This window comes from Pseudoliparis swirei, chromosome 19 (genome assembly GCF_029220125.1).
Source record: "Pseudoliparis swirei isolate HS2019 ecotype Mariana Trench chromosome 19, NWPU_hadal_v1, whole genome shotgun sequence".
NCBI classification, from domain to species: domain Eukaryota; kingdom Metazoa; phylum Chordata; class Actinopteri; order Perciformes; family Liparidae; genus Pseudoliparis; species Pseudoliparis swirei.
In genome coordinates, this window is record NC_079406.1 from 14285566 (window position 1) to 14298701 (window position 13136).

A 13136-nucleotide genomic window follows, 5' to 3' on the forward strand; every position below is an offset into this window, starting at 1 on the left:
AGACATGCTGACTCCTCCACGGACAGTTGCTTTGTATCACACACCACGGATGGAGTGGAAACAGACATAGTTTGAAACAGTTAGACGATGACTTGTTAATGGTATGTGTTTAAAATTAACTATGTATTGATTGTTTGGTTTTAAATAATATAGTTTAGTGCAGTGTTTCTTAATCTGGGTTTGATCGAACCCCAGGGGTTCGGCAGGGGTCAAGGCACACACAGTATAGCCCGGTTCACACGAGCAATGTTGGGCCGTTTTTGACGATATTTCGGCAACACACAATTTCACACCTGAAGCGCTGCGAAGTCAATGTGCAGACCTGAATGAACCGAATAGAGCAAAGCGAAAAATTTGCCCGACACAATCAACGCTGAGATGCTCCGCCCATCTTCACTGACGTCGTGCCGTTGGTGAATCTAACTGCTGCTGCTACTCTACTAGCGCTGCAAGCGACAGTTATCGAGTCACCGAGCGGTGTAAACCTATATATGAATATATATATATATATATATAATATATGTACAGTATATATGATATTAATCTTATGAACCCAAACACGAGGGCGTTAGATGTTCCAATGTTTTGTGGGTTTTCCACAATAAGTATAAAGCAGAACTAGCGGTTATTTCTTCCAATTGTGGATGGCGAAATGATAAATGAGAAATGAGAAAAGTCAGGGAGATAAGCTATTTTAAAAATCTATTATGTTTATTTTCTACCACACAAGTGGATCTTAAAGCGTCTTGCTCTTCATTCCTTTGACTCTTCTGTGCTGTTTACTGCTTACATTGTCCTTCTCTGGCCACGTCACCTTCACTGTGACACACATGATGGTTTAAGGACAGTGCTACCTACTGTATGTATATTTGTGTATGTGCTTATGCATCTATTCTAGTTCTTGGTCACTGTTGTCCTTTATGAGGCGTGTTCTTTTGAGTGGTTGAGTGAGTTTGGAATAGTTGGCATTAGTGGTACAGTGATAAACAAAAGAAATCCCTCATGGGCTCATACTTATTGGCAGGTCTAGCTAAAGTCATCTCTAATTTATATTTTGCAATTGACCTTTTTGGTATGTGTAATTACACCCACGACTGTTTGGGGGGTTTCTTTATTTATTGGTATTCAATTGCAGTTAGTTTAGTCTGCACTGAATGGATGTGAGTCAGCACATGCATATGGGTCAAAAAACATTTCCAAAACAAATATATGTTCAAAAACATTTCCAAAACAAATATATGTCTGTCGGTCTGTACATGCGCATTATGAGCGAGTTAGTGAGAAAAATATGGTTATTGTATTTCCTTTGCTAAGTGTTGCCCTTCCCTATTAATATAAGTTTCACAAATACTGCATGAAAGACAGGAGTGAGGGTGCAAGAGAGAAACAAGGAGAGGCAGGAGGGTAATTCCCAGCCATGATTCTGTGTTTGATATCTGACTTGTGGCTCAGATCAATAGTGTGTGTTTGATGAAGTACACACAAGCTTCCTGCTTGACTGTTTACCAAAGCTTCCTCTCAGGTGCAAGTGAAGCCCTGAGACACACAAATAAACCTTCACTATCCAGTCCATATATGGCCCTCCATGTCGACTCTCTACCCCTCTGATCATCTTCTTTCTTTCATTTACCTTTTTTCTCTCCGTTTTTGATATATTATTCAATAAAATCAAAATCACGTTTTACTTCACAGTCATAGTTACTTTCTTTCGATCAAAATGCAGCTAAATGAGATTGAATGTTAGACTCATCAGAAGGTCTGAGACCTGGCAAAAAAACAAAACAAAAAAGTCACTAAATATTTCAAGACAAACTGAGAGGTAACTGAATGAGTCGCAGACATGCATTTTTAGAAGGCGGTTTTGCCTCCTCCTGTCGTGCCACACTTCTGAAACTTGCAGTTCCTCTATTTCAGTCGTCATTATCTGTCAGTATTCAGTTGTGAATAACTAGGTACTTTAATTGCATGCATCACAGGTAAAAAACTTTACCTTGCATAGGTTACCATGAAAACGTGGCGGAATTAGCAAACTAGCTCGCTAACTGTATAGCTGCTAAATGAGTACAATTTAAAACCTTTCATCCGCACACTCTTTTCATCATGCAGAAAACACGCCTGAGAAGACCGCTGTACGACCAATAATTGACATTTCCAACATGACATTTTTATACCGTTTCTGCAACCTTTGAAATTTGCCTTTGTCAACGCAAACCGGACCGTGGAGCATTCTAACGATGGATCATCCTCATATTGATTCACTTCAGGAACCTGACCGATGGGAATCTGTCCTAAATCAAACTTGCAGTGTTTCCAATATGTCTGGCTGGTGTAGTGTAGTGTAGTCGAAAGAAGCCAACAGATACTGATCTGTTAATACTGGTCTGAGTTGTAGAACAATGGACATTCAACAGATAGATGGCAAGAAACGCTTATTTCGTTCACTTCACAAACTCCTTTGTCATTAATTACAGAATATTGCAAAAGCATACTCTGCCTAAATCTGTAGGTTTTGTTGTTGTTGCTTCAGCATATTTTGGTTTTCGTTTTCATTATATAATACAAACATATGACAAGAATTGAATCCAGGATTTTGTGAGGAACAAAATTAATACACATAGTTAAAATCAGCAACCACTTCTCTCTGTTCTTATGATTGTTTAACCTTTTGAAACCCGTAGACCCCCTAGGCCTAGGGGGTCACTTTCCCCATTTTCATTCTCTTTCTATCTATCGTTTTATCTCTCTCCAAATCATCCTCCCTTTCTCTGCTCCATTCTTATATTTGATGGTGCCACTTCTGCAAAAAGAGGGGATGAATAACCTACCCATCGTGTCAAAGATGAATTACTCGCCTCACCATTTCTCTCTTCCCCTGTTTTATGAAATATCTCTCATCCAGGGTGTTTGTCATCTGCTTTACTGCCAGCATGCCAAACCCTTACTTTGACCTACGCCTTTCCCAAGGAAGACATATTTAACCATATCCTATTCAAACTGTTTGCAACCTTAAGTAATAAGTGACCTTTTCCTGGTCAGGAAAAGAAAGATACAAGATAGTTTATTGTACCTGTACATATATGGATGAGAATGATTGTCCAATACAGGGGGGCCAATTTGTAGTACAGTAAGAACTTCACAAATTATGATAAAAGTAATGGACCGTATAACCTTCACAAAGGCTGTATTGGATTTATATTTTGTTTACCAGAGCATAGAAGTTCATTTTTCAACAAGGGAACTGCTTTGTCATGAGTAAATTCTTTAAAAAACAAAACAATGGAACTTCTGACTTTTTACTATGCGTTTATTGTCAGAAAGCAAATTGTGGCTAAAATATTGTTATTATCGAATGAAATATCAATGTCGACTCAACAATCTGATAAGATCAGGCTCTGTTGTCCACCCTTAGATAGGATACACTAGATGCAGTAGTGTGTTACTCTGTCTCTGATCCATTTGTGTACTTTAATCTGTTAGTAATTGAATATATTCGTAAACAGAACCCTATTTTTGCTCTTTCATCTCGAATAGTGTAGGTTCAGCCACAGTCTGGGCCCCTCGGGGCCATTTGGCACACAGTGTTTCACTCAAGATGACTGTGGCTTGGCACATGCTTCCCTCAGAGGAGAGGGTTTCTCCTAACCACGGAGCCCCTGTGTGATCTGAATGTACAAGAGCTCCCCATGTATTCCCTGTGGAACAACTTTGATGTCAGTCGTGTGTCAGACTTTGACATCATTAAGCCGGCCTGACCGCCTTGTGCTGCTGAAAGAAGCAGTTAACAGGACATGTTGTCTCTTTGTATCTTGTCCCTTTGTATTCGTGCCTCCTGGAGTGAAAATGTTTTCTGCTCCGGTTTTCTGACTCACTGGCCAGCAAAAGGACTTCCGTCACAGACAGAAGTGCCGTTTCTGTCCAAAACCATTTGGGTCACACCAAGTAAAACCGAAAAGAAGGTTCCTTTGAGACTCATCGTGGGCCACAGTGCAAAGAGTAAAGAGAGTGGAGAGGCAGAGAGGGAGAAGTCAGAGCAGCAGGAGAATAGTGTAGTGTCAAAGTGAAACAAAGACTGTAATGGGGAGAAAATGCAAAAAATAGTGAAAGGGAACAATAACGTGATAAAGACATGTCTCTCTGTTTTTGAGTGAGGAGAAAATTAGTGTTTCAACTTAAATGATATGTTTAAGATAAAAAGCTTAGTGGCAGGCAGTGAATAACTGCAGGGTTAGTTATCATTTTATTACCTTTGCATTGAAAATGCGGAAGGTAATGTTTTGATTGGCGTGTATTTGTATGTGTGCGTGCGTGCGTGTTATTCGCATAAGTCAAAAAGTATTAAACCGAATCACATGAAATTTGGTGGGATGATTGGTTATTATCCGGGGACCATTTGATTAGATTTTGGGATCGATCGGGTCAAAGGTCAAGGTCATGAAAAAGGTCAACATCTTCTTGAATCGCATGAAATTTGGTGGGATGATTGGTTATTATCCGGGGACCATTCGATTTTGGGATCGATCGGGTCAAAGGTCAAGGTCATGAAAAGGTCAAAATCTTGTTTTTACCATTGCGCGGTCAATGTATATCCAATTGGCATGCAACTAATGCCAAAATGTTCATAATTCAATGCCCAATCTTGTGATATGCGAAGGTATGCGCTCTACCGAGTGCCCGTTCTAGTTCATTCTGATTTGATAGACTTATTGTTGAAGCATAATTTGCATTGTTGTATTTGAGAAAAGTATGAAAAGTTTCAATTATAAACTGTGTTTTCCTACATAAATTTGTGTTGTTCAAATAATTAAATGAAAATCAGTTTTACATGTTTTACAGTTTGTCATTATTTGTAAAAGCATCTATGTATGTGTGTATTAACTCTATATTCAGAATGTAATCAGTTACTTATGTTCCTATAGTTGAATTGTAACTCAGTGACTGAGGTGCTGAGTGATCAAATATTTGTCAGTGTGTGTTTGTCTGACCGAGAGGGAGAGGATGGTGTTGGATCCCCACCTGTACTGTGCTAGTTTTCTCAAGCTAATCAGTAAAAGTGTTTTTATTTTGCGGACACACACACACACACACACACACACATACATACATACATATCCCGTGTCTCTTCCGGTTGTGACTCCTGTGTTTTCTTACACGCTGCCATCTCTGTTCATCAATTAGTGCCGCCGATCAAAGGCAGGTCAGATATAATTATCAGATAGCGTTCCTATGGTAACAGTGAAGATGTTGCAATGCAGTGTGTTTTCTCTGTTACATAGACAGTTTAGAGAGTTTACATGAAGAAATGAAAGGCTAGAAAATTTAATTATAGGCTCACTCTGTTGTGGGCGGCCACCAATAACATCTATGTGGTGCTGTGGTTGAATAACCAGAACATGAATTGAGATAACACTTCTTTCCAGGCAACATTAGAACATTGGAATCCAGGAGTTGGAAAGAAAGTAATGAAAATGTGAGTGCTTGTACAGTCTGATGCGGAAAGAATGATGAATACAATAGAAAGAGGTACAGCATGGGAAGAGGAGATTTTTATTATTATTTGAGAGGTCAAACTATTCATACACTCTGTCACACTCATTGAATGTGTTACTCTGTAATGATTCCTTCTGTCCACATGACATCTATTGCTTCTGTCCATCCGGGGAGAGGGATCCTCCTCTGTTGCTCTCCTCAAGGTTTCATCACTTTTTTCCCCGTGAAATGTTTTTTTCTATTTTTTGGGAGTTTTTCCTGGTCCTATGTGAGGTCCTGGGACAGGGATGTCGTATGTGTACAGATTGTAAAGCCCTCTGAGGCACATTTGTAGTTTGTGATATTGGGCTATACAAAATAAACTGACTATAATTGAATTGAATTGTTATTCATCCAAATCAATGCTCTAATTGATGAAAAGATCAGAGGAAAACTAGGTGTAAAAGGCAAAAAAGTAAAGAGAAATAGGTCAAAATCAAAATGTCTTTTTTGTGTTTGCTGACGAATCTGTATTTTGTAATGTAAATCATTTTTGGGATTGTCTTACCAAAGCAAGGAAAATATGATCCCGACTCAAAAGCAAGAGGCCAACGGGTCACTTTGGTAGTTGAGGTGCTGCTGGGTATGATACCTTTGTTCACAGGTTGAGGATACGTGCACTGACACACGTTTGATTCTTCACTGTTCAATTTGAGTTATCCTACTTCTCACCAGCCCGATGCGAGTCCAGTGTTGACTCACTTTTTGCCCTGTCAGCCAAACCTGGGTCTCTTTGGTTTAATAGACTTAGATTGGCATACATTTACTTTGGTGCTCATCTAGCTTTCAATCTGCGTGTGTGTGCCGGGAGGAGTAAGCTTTAAATTGTGGAGGGTGCCAGCTAAGCTAAATTATGGCAGACAATTATGGCCGAAGCTCAAAATGGATGACTTTATAAGAACTATCAAATGCTTATTGCATGACAAGTAGAGCAGTGCAATATCGCTTCCATCTTTCATTTATAAATACAAAAACTAATACAATTAAACACAAACTTTTCCCCCTCTGTTCATGATCTGGCTAAGATCTAGATGAACTCTGGTACCGAATTGGGTGTCTAAAAAAACAACAACAATATTTTCACCGATCAAAAGGGGAATAACAAAAAGAGTGTTTATCTGTCTTTGCAAATAGAGGCATGTGGCAACTCATAATGTGATCATCGATGATAATTAAAGCATAGTAATAATCAGCACATAATGTATGAAAACCACAAGCACATAATGTGATACAATTGTTTGGCATAATGCAATGAGTAATTACATTTTGAGAACACAACATTTTAAATAAAGAAAAGAAAATGTAATAATTTAATAAATTCAAAATTACAAAAAAACAACTTCTAGCAGCCCTCCGCCTGTTTGCCATGGCAGAAGTGGAGCTAGAGTCACGTATAAAAAGACTTGCTGAGTTGTTACTAATGGTGTTTCTGTATTTCCAGCTCTTGGAGCAAGAAATAGACTTTTATGCCAATAATATTTATGTCCGTGTTTCCAGTTTTAAACTTGCAAATCTAAGTACAGATTGACCTTTCTTTTTACAGATTTACAAATGCGATTACGGCCACACAGACTGAGATAGGGTTATACTCCAGAAGCTTCCTTCCTGGCTATTGTCCTACCCTGTGGCTATGGCGGCCTTTAAACACACAGACAAACAACAACATTTGACAGTTTTAAGTCTTTTACAAATGCAGTTCTACATGAACACATTCGAAAAGCTTTTTCCTCTGTTAATGTGTGAAGTTCTAATGAAATGGTGATTGTATGAGCTGAAAAGATCATTTTATTGTGACAGTTCCACCTTACCTTGTGTGTGTGTCTGAAGAAAGTCTGTCTGTCCCATTCTGTCTGTTTAGTGTCCTCATTTCAGCTCCAGGCATCGACATGTGTCAGCAGCAGACACACACTGTACAACTCACACACCAGAGCAGACTTGCACACACACACTCAGAGGTTAAATACAATGACTGATGTGAGCGCATTCCTGCAGCCGCAGTTGAAATAAATACAACCCACAGTAGTATCTATATATATTTATATTTTCCCTCTGAGATGTTTGCATGTCATCGGAATGGCATTGACTTTTGATCATTACCATCATCATCCCTCACACTAAGCTCGCCTTAACAGACATGCCTTTGTCTTCATTTAATATGCGGTATAAATTCCATTGTGCTGAAAATGCCTTGTCTCTATTCAATTTGATTCATGCAGCTCAAAGAAAATAAATTTTCCACAATATGTCTCCCTTGTTTAATCCCACTGTCCTTTCCCGATCAGTCCATCTGTGAGGTTGTCGTGGTGGGGACTCCAATATAATGAGTTCAGAGCTGTGCTGCATGAGTGATGGCATGGATTACATCGACTGGACTCATCGGTATGAACACTTTTCCTGGGTAGTGACAACCAAGACCACCACAATAAATAGGATAGATTCATCTGAATGCAGCGCCAAGTCCATTTTTTATAATTAAACGCAACTAATTCTGCTAAGAGCCTAACAATTAAGCCATCAGATGGAGAACCACGGTTGGTGCCAGGCATTGGTGGAACAGATGTTGCAGAACAGCTGCATGTGGAGAAAAAAAAAATCTCCACAAATGTGTGTTTTTCTTCATGTAGAAATCTGTACATTTACTCTGTTTCTCCAATACAGATTTCAGGCAAAGAGGATATACAATCAGGCCCTGGGAAAGATGGGAAAGATGGGCGCATCTGGTAATCTCTCCTTAGGGAGTGATGGGTGGCTTTATTAACTGGATGTGCTGACTGCAACACAGCAATATCCTTCAACGTTTACACGTAGCACATTTTTATATTTACTATTCTACATTTCAGTTATAACTCTAACTTAAACTGCAAAATACAACGTCTCGCTTCATGAGGCGTGAAAGACAATTGGATTATGCCTTGAGTCAGTGAGTGGTGAAGACAGGCCTGCTGGTCCATATTAACTTTGGGTTTAACCCCTTTCCAATGCATCATTACGATTGACTGTGAGTCTTGGCCTCTAAATTGAGGTTATTGGTCTTAATCCACTGCGCTGATAAACTCCTAATAGTCTACACTGTGGACATGAAGCGTGTCTCACCCGATGCCTCAAAAGACCTCATTTATATTTATGACAACCTTGACTCTCCATTCCTGATTCCACTTAATATTAGGACGCAGATCTGTAAATCTCCCTCTGCCTCTGTGGAGAGAAGTAATTCTGCCAGGGATGTGACAAGAATGTCAACTTTTAGATTTGCACAAAGAAAATAAAACATACACCCAAACGCCCCTGCTGCTACAGTCCCATATCTTTGCACTCTGAACCGGTGCAGCAGATGGCTGGCAGACATCAACAGTTGTACATGTTCATACCCTACAGCCCGTCCTAAGAAGATTTCGGTTGAAGTCCTAAGCAAGCTATTGAAGTATTTTTACTGGTATTTATAATGGGGAGGACAGAGAAAGAGAGCCTGAGAAACAGACACATACTGAGTCACAGAGAAGATGTGCTGCCTAATTCCCTCAGAGGAGTTCACGGTTTCCCTCTTCTGTGTCAAGAGCTGTACTGCACACATGGAGGGGCAACTTACATGTGTGTGGGAGGGGAAGCATCCAGGCTGTAACATGCCAGTGACCACAAGGGTACAATAGTCAGAGAAATAGGTATCAATTTCAATTCAGTTTATTTTGTACAGCCCAATATCACAAATTACAAATTTGCCTCAGAGAGCTTTACAATCTGTACACACACGACATCCCTGTCCCAGGACCTCACATCAGATCAGGAAGAAAAACAAGAAAAAGAAACAACCCTTTTACGGTAAAAAATAAGGGAAGAAACCTTCAGGAGAGCAACAGAAGAGGATCCCTCTTCCCAGATGGACAGAAGCAATAGATGTCATGTGAAGGCGATTTTTAATCTCAATGAGGCATTTCCTGGTTAAATAAATAAAAAACAAATAAAAATAAAAAATGTGTACAGAAGGATGCATTACAGAGTGACAACACATTAAATGAATATGACAGTATGAAAAGTTCTTAGTATGCATGGACCACGATCCAGACCTCCACAATTCATGAGACAGAAGGAGGTAGAGAGGGAGGGGTGGGGGGGGGGCTGGGAACATCAGTAGGGCTATTGCATCAGACCCAGCCAGGTCCAATGGACCCCATGAGACGTGAAGTCACAAAGACTCCGGGGAGAAAGCAGAGTTAGTAATGTGCAATGGAGAGATGAAAATTCATCCACAAGGAGGGAGAAAAGAGGAGAGAGGTGCTCAGTGTATCCTAAACGTCCCCCAGCAGCCTATAAGCCTATAGCAGCATATCAAGGGAATGGACCAGGTGAACCTGATTCAGCCCTAACTATATCACTTTTATTTATTCTTATGTTTTATATCATGTTTAATTTTTTGTGATTTGCTTTTGATTAACTTTTATGTCGGATGTTGGTCCTCTCTGAAATGCAGCCGAGATAACTTCTATGCCAAAGTATTTTTATATCCCTGATTATGTAACTACCTGCTTATTGTCTGCATCCCTCTCTCTTTACACCGCCCTCACCTGTCTGAGGAGTGTCCTTGAATAAACTCTGAGAGTTGCAACTTCACTCATCCCTTTTTCCCCTCAACGCTACTTAAGCAGATGGCCACAGATGGGGAAGTAGAGCCTGTCAACCTGCTGCCATCTGTTTTGGGTCAAACGTTCCATAATTCTTGCACTTACAGAACACATACACAAAGCGCTTTCTTATAACACGACGAGTCACTCCCATGACATTATTACCTTCACAGGTTATGAAAGTAGAATTTGAGTTAGAGGTTACACAGTTGTGAGTGTGTACGTAATGTCAAGATCTTTGAGTTAATTGGGTTGTATTGTTGTTTGTATTACTTGTAGACATGCCGTATGTAAAAATAAACAGTTTCAATTGACAGGCAAATAATGAAGAATTTAAGTTGGTCTCATGAGAAAAGTTATAACTTGATAACAAGACAATCAGGATTTATGATTTGTTGGTTTATCTGTTCTATTTTGAATCGCAAAACACAAAATAGGTTTGAAATATTGAAGTTTCAATGTAGGGCTCTAGGATACTTGAAGCTCTGTCAAAGCTCTTGAAAACTGAATACTTAATAATATCTTAATCAAATGTAGACAACAACGAAACATCTCTCAAACTGCAAGAGAATATTTTGGACCTGAAATTTGGGCCGTGGGCCCAAAAAAGGGAATTATACCCCTGATTTAACCCCATATGCTGATTATATTCATTGCCAGCTTCTTATTTGGCTCTTTGAATGCTGAGGAGTCCACAACCTTCTCTGCTCATTTGAATGCTCATGTGTGACGACCAGGTGAAATGAGGAATAGCGGCCCTGGCACAGGACAGCTCCCATCCATAGTACAGCAAGCACCATTCATTTCCAAACGACAGATCATTACAGCTCTGATGGTCGACAGATGGTGATTCATTGGTGCTGATGGCGATGCTGGACCATTTTGGAGGCAGTCGGTTATACAAACTGCTATATCACTTGTTCACTAATGATAAAGCTATGCTACGAGTGTCAGATCCAGATGCTCAACCCACCTCCTCCCATTCCCCCGGTTCACTAGAGATGGGTAATACAACAGAGATCCTTCTTGGGCTTGTTGCTTCGTGCACAAACAGATGTTTGTTCTGAAAGAAACAATCACAATTCACTAACGGCAATGACTAATATCCAGCATATGGCAACCTAATAAACTGAATTCCACAATTAACACAACAAATACACAACCACACCGAACTTATGAGAGTCTCAATGAGCGATGCAAAACACCGAATCTCCGGGGATACAATGCTCCTTCATCAACTAATGAAAACAAGACAGAGACTGAAGAAGCCATTCAGTTGTCCTTAAATCAATGCTGCCATCTTGTGGTGTAACTGTGAATAGGTCATAGTATTCTTCTACTGCATATCAAAATAAATATGAAGGTTGCTTCTGTGTAGATATTCTATTGAAGAGGGGAAAAGGACAGACTTAGTGTCTTCTCACTATATATTTTTCTGCCACTTTTATTTCTGATTCTGGCTCTCATTGCCACCACGCTCCAGGCAAACATTTTTGGGATATGTAGCTTTAACTTACCTTAAAATACTGAAAAATGCATCATGAACATATCAGGAAAAGTGACACAACTGACTTCAAACCAAACGTATTCATTATAAATTCAATCTGCTTTTGATGTTCAGAGTGCTTGCATATTTCAACACACAAGAAGATCTACATTTACATTTACATTAGCTTATTAATGTTTCTAATAATCAGATCAGACAACCACAACACATGTATGCATGTTAAATATGAACATAGATGTAACAGTGAACAGAGATCTTGTAGATGAAAATATTTTTGTTATATGTTCTATTTTTGTGATTTTCTGAGTTCAATATCTGTCCTCTTAATGTCTTTTTCTGTCACCATTTAGGCTATAACTTGTTTCTTCTGTCACAAGTACCAAATGTAATTGTATTCAAAACATGAAGAGCAAAAAGGACAAACTGATATATTTGACTGAATATGACCCACCATATCTTCAGGCTCAGTCATTGAGTGACCTTTAACCTTTGATAAGAACTACATTATATTACACAGCACAATCTCAGGCTACAACCGAGCTCACTTATCATCCCACCAAATAATTAGCAACGGAAGGTAATTGCATTACTGAGTGGCCTGGCTTGAAACAGCTGCTATATTTATTTTCTCTGAAGTCTTCTACATCACCAGTCACAGTAATTGGACGGCTGAACTTTTTATGGTTTGAATGAGTCCCCTTTTCAGTTAGGAAGCCACCTTTCTGCAACACTCAGAGGCTAAACGAATGGCCCACCCCTGCTGACGTAGATATAAAAAAGAACATGTACATATATGTAACATTCAAGACCCCTGTCGCATCACAACATCGTGTATAGTAGGTTGGGTTTCAGTTTTCAGAAGTCATAATGACTAATAATATCAAAACGTCACTTACTGTCATGTTTTTGTTTTACTTTAATTCAATGGTCACAAGATAGCTGAAAACTGAGTTACTGCAGTTAATCCTCCTTAATTTACCCACTGCTGCGTTTCTCCTACGATTTCTTCCATTTGACGGTTTAAAGCCCAGTGAGAGTTGGGTTGAGTGTTGGTTTGTCAAAACTCAAGTAAGCAGAAAGATTGTGCGAAAACAAGAAAAATAAATGGTGTTTGTTACAGAATGTTTGCTTCTGTATTTTTCTGACGGGTAAAAGCTGAAGATCATAATAATCCTCAACATTGTTTTCAGAAATTTACATGTTTCAAAGGTATTGTGTAAGAAAGAATAAAAGACTGGCAAACACGTTTTAAAGTGTCCAGCAGATGTCCCTCTTCACACTGAATATATGTAAAGCGCTCACATAATAAGTAAGCGGATGACAATGTAATACGTGGGCTATAAAAACACCATGAAGTCTTTAGCTGAAAGTATAAACTCAGATGGAAGGAGGTGAACAAAATATATATGCCAGTTTTGCACGACCTGTTAATTCAACAGAAGTCTTTGCGTTACATCACACCAACTACATATCCCATGATCCACAGC